Below are 13,400 nucleotides of genomic sequence, written 5' to 3'. Positions count from 1 at the left end.
GCATCTGTCCGATGTCTCTAGAAAAGAACAGTGTTTCATACAGCACAAGTCACATTTGTTAGCAATTCTCCATCACAAGAAATCTCAAGCCAATCCAAGGAGTCTATGGTTATTTCAGGGCTGTCAGCACAAGTCAAACTAAAAACAAAAAGTATTACTCCGATGACAATGTCGTATTTTAAGAGAGAACAATCTTCCAATGTTTCTAGATACAACTTACGCAAATGATTAATACTATGTACATTAGAGCTGTTTAACATTAAAATGTGGGGCACATTTCCTGATGTTAAGCTGGAAGTGAAAAACATTTACAACTTCACATTGCAAACCCCCCCACCCAAAAGGCACGTTATTACGTTTTTCAATACAAGGTAAATCCATAATCTCCTGCAAAATTGAGTCACCATGCTGATAAGAACCTCAGGTGTCATTTTTTAAGCTAAACTCACACGGCAACAGCTATTCCTGAGCTACAAAAAAAAACAAAAAAAAACATTTCACATATACGCTCGCTGGAAACATTACAAAAAATCTACGGTATGTACATAATAACTGAGATACAGGTTTCTCTTCAGTCATATGGAACAATATGACAACACAGGATATGTTGAGCGACTGTCACTCATTGGCATGTAACCAAGTAATTTTTCTAATCTCTTGCTGCATGAAAAGAAAATAAGTTATTGTTTTAAAAGCTATAAAGATATTGTTTAAGGCTACTTTCACACTAGCGTTAGAAGAATCCGGCAGGCAGTTCCGTTGCAGGAACTGCCTGCCGGATCCGGAAATCCATATGCAAACGGATATCATTTGTTTCCGGATGCAGATCCATCTGACAAATCCATTGCAATACCGGATCCGTCTCTCCGGTGTCACAGCTTTAAAGGTCTCCGCATGCGCAGCCCAGGAAACCGGATCCGTTTTTCTGGAACAATTGGTACCGGATCCGGCATTAATACATTTCAATGGAAATTAATGTCGGGTTCGGCAATCAGGCAAGTGTTCCGGAATTTTGGCTGGAGAAAATACAGCAGCAAGCCGGCCAAATACCGTAAAAGGGACTGAACTGAAGACATCCTGATGCATACTTAACGGATTGCTTTCCATTCAGAATGCATTGGTATAAAACTGATGTGTTTTTTTCCGGAATTGAGCCCCGGAACTCAATACCGGAAAACTTTTTAACGCTAGTATGAAAGTACCCTAACTTAAAGGGAGTCACTAAGCACTTGATGGTCTTATAAAATATTCGGTATTGACAGTGCAGCTATGGGTGACATGTTTTCCATAATGATGTCATAAGATTACACACGTGCTAAGGCTACTTTCACACTGGCGTTTCTGGGTCCGCCTGTGAGATCCGTTACAAGGCTCTCACAAGCGGCCCAAAATGGATCAGTTTAGCCACAATGCATTCTGAATGGAAAAGGATCCGTTCAGAATGCATCAGTTTGCCTCCATTCCGCTCTGTAGGCGGACACCAAAACGCTGCCTGCAGCGTTTTGATGTCCGCCTGACGATGCAGAGCCAAACAGATCCGTCCTGACTTACAATGTAAGTCAATGGAGACAGATCCGTTTTCACTGACACAATATGGTGCCATTGAAAACGGATCAGCCTCCCATTGACTTTCAATGTAAGTCAAAACGGATCCGTTTGCATTTTTTTTTCATGGTAATGCAAATGGATCCGTTCTGAACGGATGCAAGCGTTTGCATTATAGGTGCGGATCCATCTGTGCAGATACCAGACGGATCCGCACCTAACGCAGGTTTGAAAGTAGCCTAAAGCTACTGAGTAAAGCAACCACGTGACATCACTACAGGACTATATTTGTAAGTCACTGGACGGTTCAGAGCAACATATATTTGACCATATGGCCTCAACCATATGCCATAATATGCCCTTTACTACTGTTATAAAAAAATAAATAAAAAAAAATTACTATTTTGCATGGTAAAATTACGAGTACAACTAAAAAAAGCTACGATTTCTGGGGAAATTGTGTGAAGTGTTCTTGCCTCCACCAGTAATCTACAACTGGAGTGGGCGGAGTAACTGGGTGGAGTGGCTTGAGTAATTGTTGTGTGGTTGGAGTGGCTGGAGTAACTGTGGAAAGGTTGGACTGGGCAGAGTAACTTTATGGAGTGGGCAGAGTAACTTTATGGAGTGGGCAGAGTAACTGTGTGGAGTGTTTGGAGTGAGTAAAGATGGTAAACATTACACTAGCCAATTGATTGATCAAATTTAAAAAGTGCACATGGCAAGCTTGATAGAGAAATAAATGCATTTCAACTTTTTATTTATTTATATAGCACATTTAATTGCAATGTTGTTGCCCAAAGTGCTTCACAGTTACATTAAAACATACATTTATAAAAACATTAGCAGCCGATTTGTGTATGTGGGCTTGAAAATTAGGAAGTGGTGGCAGTTTAGAAATCATGTCCTGATTTTTCAGCTCTCACTCTAGCTTTTGTCACTCTGCTGGCTGCTGAAACACCTGGGTTCTTATGGCAACTCACTCTACAGCAAGGGCAGATAAGAGCGGTTAAAAACAAACTGCTCCAACTTGCTCACTTCACTGGCGGTTGCCATCTTCAAACGGTTATAGTTTAAAAATTATAAATCCTAAAGCGAAGAGCTTTATATTGTGAGACTCACAAGACCCAGACCTACATTTTGATCCACAACATGTCTCTGAAATATTTAGAAAGTTTAAAAAATTGCCCTTCAAATTTGAGGTGGCTAGAGTGGAGTTTCAATGAATGTCAATGGTCAGCGTGAGTTGCAAACAAATGGTAATATTGTGAAAACTATCAGGACTATGGCTTAGCCGTGAAATTTTTTTGTGGCAACAGGGATAGCTGAACGTTTTGATATACGATTTGTGTAGGTGGGCTTGAGGGAGTGGTGGCATTTTAGAAATCATGTCCTGATTTTTCAGCTCCGACTCTAGTTTTGAACATTCCGCCATTCATTCCTATGGGACCAATATTGCCACAAAAAAGCTGATATTTTGTGAACCATCCGCCAAAACATTCCACAAAGTAATAGCACACCAATCGGGAACAATCCGCACGTTTTCGCATATTACGGTCTATGTAGGGTAAAAACTGTGAAGGAGGAGTTAGGGTGGTAAATTTGGCTAAAATAATAAGAATATATATGTGAGATACCAGTAAGTGGTCTTGCCATGCAAGAACACTTAGGCTACGTCTATACGACGACATTTTGTTGCACTAATGTCGCGCGACAATTTTTATAATGGCAGTCTATGGTGTCGCACTGCAACATGCAACGACTGCGACGCAACAGTCGCAGAAAATCCATTTGAGATGGATTTTTCTGCGACTGTTGCATCGCAGCATGTTGCAGTGCGACACCATAGACTGCCATTATAAAAATTATATTAGTGCAACAAAATGTTGCACTACAAATGTTGCATTGTAGTTGTGCCCTATCTGTCGCGCGACAAATGTCGTCGTGTAGACGTAGCCTTAATGAGGAAAATCCAATGGATCCCATTACAGTAATTCAAGTTTGCTGGGCACCACTGCTGTCTCATCTGATCCACCACTCGTTTTTCTGATCCCGTTACATAGCTGAACACAAGTGATCATTGGTAGCCTTGTACCAATGTCTCCCAAAGAGTGTAAATAATTTTACTGTCTAGTTTGATGCCATAGTATGCACCAGCAGAATATAGACTTCTGCCTAGGGCAGCCTAAAGTCTGCAATGGTACGTATGTATGGGTTGTGAGGGATCCTGAAAAAAAGGAAATTTGTGTAAACCTTGTCTAGTCTCCTACAGAGCATAATAGTGTGCCCGTCTTCCCTTCAAACTCTGTGCTCCCGCTGCGCTCCATTGTTTACAACCCAAACTTCCAGGTTTTGGATGTTGAGGAGTTGCAGCCACAACACTTCCCATAGTGCTGCAAGATCTGCCAGAAATGTAAACGCCTACCACACCTTTGCCTGGGCTGAAACTCTGACCACTACACCCTCCATCATCCCTTTGCTGTCTCCTCCGATATAGCTTCGATATGACAAGCAGTGGACTCCGCCTACCCTGCTTGTGGCTTGAGAGATCACATGGGTCTGACATAATGACTATTCGGGTGTGTCCGCAGAGAGTGCAGTCACGTGACCACTTTCCCCATCTCCAGAGTGAGACAGAAAAAGTACTGCATGTGCATTAGTAAGTTGCAGGGCCTGGCAGGGGAAGTACAGTGGAAGGGGAAAAAAAATTATACCTGCATAACCCCTTTAAAAAATGGCTTAGAATTTAGGCTGCCTTTGAAAGTGACAGATTTTGTTACAAAAAAATTTCTGCGACTGAAAATCCATTCCTTTCACCTTAATGGGGTTTGCAGAAATCCATGTGCTTTCCTCCAAGACACCACCATTCAAATGAATGGAACCGATTGTCAACAAAATCTGCCAACTGTGAAGACTCCCTTAGAATTGCTAGTTCCGCTTGAATACTGACTCCAACAGGTCTCAGCCACCTTTTGTTAATTTTTTTTAATAAAAAATAAAATAAAAATAAAAAAGATGAAGGAAAATTCTGAAAGCCAGTTGAAAACCACCAAACATTCATTACATATGACATATGAAGTACTGTCTTTAGAAATGCCTGCTGATCGGTTTAAAGGGGTGTCTTACTTCAGCAAATGGCATTTATCATATAGAGAAAGTTAACACAAGGCACTTACTGATGTATTGTGATTGTCCATATTGCTTCCTTCACTGGCTGGATTGATTTTTCATTCACATTATACACTGCTTGGTTATAGGGGTTAAGGTCACCCTACAATCCAACAGTGGCAGCCGTGAAGGTGGGAGTGCACATAGGGAATCGCATGCGCAGCAGCTACCCTCTCGACCACCTCATATCTGTGCAGCAGCGGTGGTCCAAACTATGGAAACGAGGAGCGTATAATGGGATGGAAAAATGAATCCAGCCAGCAAAGGAGGCAATCTGGAAAATCACAATACATTAGTAACTGCCTTGTATTAACTTTCTCTACATGATAAATACCATTCACTGAAGTGAGACAACCCCTTTAATATAACCTGCATAACTAAGGGATCTGTCAGATATAATTAACTATACCATTCCAAAAAGAACTGCATATATTTTTCATTCACATTATACACTACTTGGTTCCAGGGGTTACGGTCATTCTAAAATCCAACAACGGTGGCTGTGACCGTGGGAGCAAGCATAGCCATGCATGCGCAGTAGCTACCCTCTCGACCACCTCATATTTGTGCTGCAGTGGTGGTTGTAACCATGGAAACGAGCAGTGTATATTGTGATGGAAAAATGAATCAAGCCAGCATAGGAAGCAATATGGATAATAACAATGCACTAGTAAGCGCCTTGTATTAAGTTTCTCTACATTATAAATACCATTTACTGAAGTGAGACATCCCCTTTAATATAACCTGCATAACTAATGGATCTGTCAGACATAATTAACTATACCATTCCAAAAGCATTGCATATAGACGAGGAAATATGCCCCTCTGCACCTCACTTAAAAACGAGGGGTACTGGGCCCACTGCAATAAGCAGCTCATTGTCTCCGCACAGTTACCAATGCCACATTATGTATTACTGCAAATATATTTTTAGAAAATCCTGATTGCAGCATGAGGAGAGTGAGCGATGGAAAAAAAAGGACAGTGATTAAGTTATTTGTTTAGTTTTTAAGATTCAGTCGTAATTGCGAGTACGCGTCTCCCTGACTGCACACATGCAGCAGGTTGAATAGAACGCTGAAATTACCTCCTTCATAATAGTTTGTTTTGATAATGTATTGTGTGTCGAGATGATGAGAAACAGTTGCTGTCAATTTGATTAGCCATTATATTTTTATGTTAATTGCCATTATTGGGTCCATTCTGTTTAGTGTCACCATAGAAGCCATACAATGTTAGCATAAATAACAAATTGGAGTAAATTAGGAAGATATATTTTTGCCAATTCATTTTAATTGCCCCTCAGTCCTTCCGTTGGTTAACGCAGCTGTTGACCCATAATAAGCGCTAGGTCAATATTACTGCTTGTCAATTCAGAAATGCAAAGTGCTGTGGTTCTGAGTAATGGATATACAACAACCTTTGCCAGCCAACTGAAGCAAAACGAATGGCAAGTCACATGGAGGAATAAAGCAGCAGATATGGAGTTTAGCGACCTCATATTAGTAGATGGGCTAATTAAAAGTCACTGCCTAAATGGGTAGAGAAAAATGTAATATAGTTTTTTTTCCCCCTCTCTCGCTCTCTCTAATATCAACACCTCCTGTACATTTGCTCACTGGCACATTTTGCAATTAGCGAGATAGGTGAAAACAAAAGAATCTATTAGATTTTCAATGTCAAATATGATTAAGCTGAAGACTTTGAACAAGCATTAATTGACTCGTTCCCTGCCATTTCTCTTCTCGAGCACAGAACTGCTATTGCCTAAAAAGAGAACAGAATCTCACAGGTTTGAGTAAATGATGAAAGACTGTCACGTACATGTACTAATTTATTCGAAATAAGCGCTTTCCTTTATTAGGCTATCACCAATATGCCGTGGACTGGAGAGGACGTCTGATCCTGGGGATAGTAACCATTTTCTGAAGAGCGCTGGTCCTGGGGATAGTGACCATTGTCCAAAGTGCTGTGTCAATTTAGGGCAGCAAATCCTATTATAGTCAATGGTGAACGAGAAACATTTTACTGACCTATTGTTTAGATTATTTCACATTAAAATTGCATTCTTTGTGTCTGACAGATGATCTAGAGTGACATAATAATGACCAAGGAAGGGGGGGGGGGGGGCAGCTATCTGGCCCTACATGGAGGAAATAGCTTAGGTATGCCGGCACATAATCACAATTATGATTGAATGCTTTAGACAATTAGGCAATGTCATGTGAAAATACTTCTGCATTCTCAGTCACTTCACAACTCCCTTCTCCTCAGAGTGATGCAGTAATTAAAACCTAATTATTATCTTCATTTTAAACAAAACCTAAAGTGAATACCAATTAATAACAACATACTAATGAGCATCTGCTGTGATGAAATTGAATATGAATGCGCAGCAAATTTCGGGTAATTTATTTTCGGGGAAGTGCCACTGGTTGCATTTGGCTGGTGGATGATGAGAGTGTACATCATTTGCCATCACTCAATTTGGCACATGGCAATTGGCATACAGGGTCAAAGTTTAATGCTGCAGATGTTCTCTCTAAATTATAGCAGAGTACACTAGTAATTAGCAGCGGAGATTTAATATTACTAATATAAATATATATATATATATATATATATCTATATATATTAGCAGAAGGACCTATTTCATGTTTGTGTGTGTCGTTAAAAGATAGACAGTATCCCCCATAGCAGTGACCTCCACAGCACTCCGACCCTTTAAGTGAACGCCACAGTTCCCCACTCCTTAACAACAACCCCCCCCCCACAGTGCCCTGCCACTTTAAAATGGGACCTCCACAGCATCCCCCGCTTCTTTAACAGTGAGTTTCACAGCACCCCACTCCCTTGACAGTGACCTCCTCAGGGGCCCATCCCCTTAACAGTGACATCCACAGTAACCCGCTCCCTTAACAGTGACCTTACAGTACCCTGTTGCCTTAACCGTGACCTCCACAGCAGTTGCCCCTTTAATAGTGGCCTCTGCCTCCTTAACAGTGACCTCAATAGCGGCCTGCCCCTTTTAACCATAACATCCACAGTGAACGCCTCTAACAGAGACCTCGACAGTGTCCGCCGCTTTAACAGTGACCTCCACAGCACCCTACACCTTTATTGCTAGGGCTACACGACGACATGTGTCGTGCGACATTTTGTCTGAACAATTTTTATAATGATAGGCTATGGTGTTGCACAGCGACATGTGACATGCTGCGACACGACAGTCGCAAAAATTTTGATTTTTCAGCGACTGTTGCAGTCGCAGCATGTCACATGTCGCAGTGCAACACCATAGACTATCATTATAAAAACTGTCGCGCAACACATGTAGCAGTGTAGTTGTGCCCTATGTGTCGTGAGACTTATTGTCGTGTGACACATGTCGTCGTGTAGCCCTAGCCTAAAGCTGACCTACAGCAGTGAAGAAAAATGGCTGGGTTGTTATGGAAACCTGGAGTAAAACTGAGTGTATGTGGAGACTAAGGGCCTGCGAGCTTCTATTGGCTAATAAGGGACATGTGACCGTGTGTATGGCAGATGGGATATGAAGAGAAAGGCTTGCAGGCTTGTATTGGCTAATGCAGGTAATTTTTTGGCATAATCTCAGGAACAGTACGTCCTAGAGAGCTGAGACACTGTCTAAAACCTTCCCGGACACCCGATTTACCTGTGTGCCATATTTGGTGAATATCGGTCCAGTAGTTTGATCGCGCATAAAGAACAGACAGACAGACGTCGGGACAGACAAACGCATTGTGTACCGGCATGTTACCTCCACAGTATTCTTTCCCAGATAGTAAATGATATGTGTACCAAGTTTAGTAGAAATTGATCGATGAGTTTTTGAGTTACAGAGCAATATGTGTTAATCACAAAATGGTCCAAAGCACTTCACCATGGGAAGTACAATGGTACACTCCTCAGCATACTACAAAAACACCACAAAAAATGGAGTGCAAAAACACCCGACTCATTAAAAATATAATTTTATTAAATACAATATTAAAAAATAATCATGACATTACATAATATAACATGATACAGGCAGGGAACAACAGCCGCACACCACCTCTGTGGCTCCCTCAAAACAAAAGGAAGGAGGAATAAATAGGCCGTACCACAGACTAATAATGAACAGAGCATACCCCCATCAACCAATACAATGCGACCAGTCTCCTCCTGAGGAAGCGATCATATGTGAAACGCGCGTCGAGGAGCGTGAAAAGTCCAGAAAGTGCCAGAAAGTGCCGTTCTGGACTTTCATTAAGGAAATATAAACGCTTGTATGGAATGCCGATACTACAACCCTAAAGACACCTGCATCTCTGTAACTAAATGAGAGCAGAGACGGAGGGAAAGTAGGACCCAGAAGACTGAGGACGGCTTCCAGGAAGTAGCTGCAGAGTCACGTGGGACGCTACGTTTGACTCGGACATTTCGCGGGACGCCGCGATAGCTAACGGCAACATCACAAGGCTGTGTCGGCTGACATAGGAGAAAGTCGGAGACTTCAGAAGCGGTAACGTACACATAAGTACAAGTAACACTGTGCAGTGCAGGATAGTCTATTTGCTCCTAATTAGACATACCCTGCTACCTATCAGCTGCGTTCTTTGCCCTCATATCCGGAGTGTTTGGGACACTGCAATAAATGGGGATTTATGAGCTATCAACAGGCTCTGCAATATAGGAGAGACATTGTAACAAATGTGGATTTACTAGCTCCATACCAGTGATATTGTGCATTGAACCTCACCTATATTACAATTATCCTGTTTATCGTCGATCTATCTACAACTTGGAGCTTTTTTCGACTTAACAGGCTTGTGCAATCTAGCACGGACATCCACAAGTGTTAACATACGGGCTATATATCAGAGTGGATATATGGTTGCCTATCTTGGCATTTTATGTGATTTTATTTTTGATAATTTAACTGTATTATTGTGTGACATTCCTGTATTTAAGTGGACATCCGTGTAATAAATTCCATATATTCCCATATAGCGAGTGCCCTTCTCCTATCCATTTTTCTATTTATTCCATAGGACAGGCGAGTCTAATTGAAGTGTGCACCCATTTTATTGTGTTCTATTGGTGAGCCACCTACTACACTATATAAGAAACAAAATCCAGTTTGTCTACAAATAACAGAAATGACCATAAATGGGTTGTTCCTGATCCTTACTGCTGGGTTCTGGCTTGTTCACTCCCCCTGGGCTGCTCTCAGAGTGTGAACATCAGGTTTGACATGGATCACGTGGCCATTGTGGCAAACATCGGGCTGCAGCAGTGACGTGTCTCCCATACAACGCTGCAGCAGCAACATGACCCACGTCAAATTGGATGCCGACGCAGGGAAACCCGAGAACTGCAGCAGCCCAGGGAGAGCAAAGGAGCCAGAACCAAGCGATAGGGATTCGTTAAGTATGATCTCTGCTGGTCGGGTCATGTTGGAAGGTCTGCCCAGGCCCCAAGGGGTGAACAATCCTAGTGTTGAGGCAAGCGCGCTTTGGATCATAGGTCCGAAGTTACTTCGTTCAAACTGTATGGGCTTCACTAAGGTGAAATTTGTTATGTCCAATGTCTAACGAGACTTTGGTGAAGAACTTCGGCATTCAATTATTCAATTTGACAACTATTTTAAAACTGCAGTCTGAAGTCAGCTACGTTACCGATTGGTATCTTAGCCGACTTCAGATCCCAGGTTTAAAACGGTTTTCAAGTTGAATAATCGAAGTTGAAAGTTATTCAATGAAGTCTTGCGATACTTCGGGCATAAGGAATTTCACCTCGCTCAGCACTAAAACCCTTTAAAGGTGTTTTCCAATCTCTTGATATTAATGACCTATCCTCAGGCTAGGTGATCAATATTAGAATGGTGGTGGCGGGGTCCGAAGCTCCTACTTATCAGCCGATTTTGGAAGCGGCTAACGCTGGGAATAAAACAGTGGATTGAGCCAGAAGGCTTTGCTCACTGTGTAGTGGTCGTGCTTAAATACTGAATCTCAGCTCCCATTCAAGTTCTGGATGTTTGACTCCCACCAATCTGATATTGTTAACCTACTCTGGGGAGAGGTCACAAATATCGAGACTGACAATGACATACAATCGCTCGAAAGATTAGAAGGCTGACAACAATGTCCACTTTTTTGAGTTCTGTCATTCAGTGGTATGGACCACAGTGGATCTAATGTAAACCTCCACAGGAATACTGCACGGGACAGTGTACAGAACAGGAAAGGTCTCAGTAACACAGCTTTAGGCCTGTTACTTTGAGTCTACGTATTTCAGCATAGAAGATATTCTAAACTGTTTTAAGTGCACTGAAGGGGTTGACTCTGTTGGAGAGAGTATGCGCATAAACCATTTTAGGGAATATAAATGCAACAGAAGTGGGCCCCCTTCTTGGGACCCTCTGTAAGGCAGAGAAGACAGCCACTGTGAAGAATGCTCTTGCTCTGGTAGGTGCAGTGCGACTATTTTGCATAAATGCCATTTAATGGGGGGATAAATATTGGGACATCAACACAATTCTAACATTTTTGGCTCTATACACCACCACAATGGATTTGAAAAGAAACAAACAAGTTGTGCTTTAACTGCAGACTGTCAGCTTTAATTTGAGGGTATTTACATCCAAATCAGGTGAACGGTGTAGGAATTACAACAGTTTGCATATGTGCTTGTTAAGGGACCAAAAGTAATGGGACATAATATTAATCATAAATCAAATTTTCACTTTTTAATACTTGGTTGCAAATCCTTTGCAGTCAATTACAGCCTGAAGTCTGGAACTCGTAGACATCACTAGACGCTGGGTTTCATCCCTGGTGATGCCCTGCCAGGCCTCTACTGCAACTGTCTTCAGTTCCTGCTTGTTCTTAGGGCAATTTCCCTTCAGTTTTGTCTTCAGCAGGTGAAATGCATGCTCAAATCGGATTCAGGTCAGGTGATTGACTTGGCCATTGCATAACATTCCACTTCTTTCTCTTAAAAAAAGAGGTGTCGTTGGTTGCTTTTGCAGTATGCTTTGGGTCATTGTCCATATACACTATGAAGCTCCGTCCAATGATTTCTGAAGCATTTGGCTGAATATAAGCAGATAATATTGCCTGAAACACTTCAGAATTCATCCTGCTGCTTTTGTCAGCAGTCACATCATCAATAAATACAAGAGAACCAGTACCATTGGCAGCCATACATGCCCACGCCAGGACACTACCACCACCATGCTTCACTGATGAGGCGGTATGCTTAGGATCATGAGCAGTTCCTTTCCTTCTCCATACTCTTCTCTTCCCATCACTCTGCTACAAGTTGATCTTGGTCTCATCTGTCCATAGGATGTTGCTCCAGAACTGTGAAGGCTTTTTTAGATGTCATTTGGCAAACTTTAATCTGGCCTTCCTGTTTTTGAGGCTCACTAATAGTTTACAACTTGTGGTGAAGCCTCTGTATTCACTCTGGTAAAGTCTTCTCTTGATTGTTGACTCTGACACACATACACCTACCTCCTAGAGTGTGTTCTTGATCTGGCCAACTGTTGTGAACGGTGTTTTCTTCACCAGGGAAAGAATTCTTTGGTCATCCACCACAGTTGTTTTCCGTGGTCTTCCGGTGTTGCTGAGGTCACCGGTACGTTCTTTCTTTTTAAGAATGTTCCAAACAGTTGTTTTGGCCACGCCTAATGTTTTTGCTATCTCTCTGATGGGTTTGTTTTGGTTTTTTTCAGCCTAATGATGGCTTGCTTCACTGATAGTGACAGATCTTTGGATCTCATCTTGAGAGTTGACAGCAACAGATTCCAAATGCAAATAGCACACTTAAAATGAACTCTGGACCTTTTATCTGCTCATTGTAATTTGGATAATGAGGGAATAACACACACCTGGCCATGGAACAGCTGAGAAGCCAATTGTCCCATTACTTTTGATCCCTTAACAAGTGGGAGGCACATATGCAAACTGTTGTAATTCCTACACCGTTCACTTGATTTGGATGTAAATACCCTCAAATTAAAGCTGACAGTCTGCAGTTAAAGCACAACTTGTTCGTTTCATTTCAAATCTATTGTGGTCGTGTATAGAGCGAAAAATGTTAGAATTGTGTTAATGTCCCGATATTTATGGACCTGACTGTATATCTGGTGATGAAAGCTCAATAAAAGCCGCTTCTGAGAGAGTCGGTTACTCAGACATACCCCTATACTGCACCCTTTTAAAGGGGCTATCCACTTTGACAATCCCTACTTGCTAGAAGGGTCCTTGACGATAAGCTGTTTACTGTCGACAGTAAGCGCTCAGCTTTACTGCAACATTTCACAGTGCCCAGCATTAGGGTACTTTAACACTAGCGTTTTTCTTTTCTGGTATTGAGTTCCGTCACAGGGGCTTAATACCGGGAAAAAACTGATCAGTTTTATCCTAATGCATTCTGAATGGAGAGCATTCCGTTCAGTATGCATCAATTTAATCCCTCTTCCGTTTTGAGGCCAGTGAAAACACCGCAGCATGCTGTATTTTTCTATCCGGCCAAAAATCCTGAACACTTGCCGGAAAGCCGGATCCGGCATTAATTTCCATTGAAATGTATTAGTGCCGCATTGACTGATCCGGTATAATTTTTTTCATACGGATCCGGATCAGTCTGACAAATGCCATCCGTTTGTGTCTGGAGTGACA

The 13,400-nt window shown here is 41.9% G+C and overlaps 1 protein-coding gene across 3 annotated transcripts in view; it reads right to left on the bottom strand.

The window, feature by feature from the left end:
* The window catches only part of POLA1 (DNA polymerase alpha 1, catalytic subunit), a 450,237-nt gene that overhangs the window by 54,938 nt on the left and 381,899 nt on the right, over positions 1–13,400 (bottom strand). The gene's annotated exons all lie outside the window — the stretch shown is intronic.

The sequence above is a fragment of the Bufo bufo genome, chromosome 3 (genome assembly GCF_905171765.1).
Source record: "Bufo bufo chromosome 3, aBufBuf1.1, whole genome shotgun sequence".
In the NCBI taxonomy this organism is placed as follows: domain Eukaryota; kingdom Metazoa; phylum Chordata; class Amphibia; order Anura; family Bufonidae; genus Bufo; species Bufo bufo.
The sequence above is the reverse complement of the archived record's forward strand: the minus strand, read 5'-3'. Positions and strand labels throughout refer to the sequence as shown.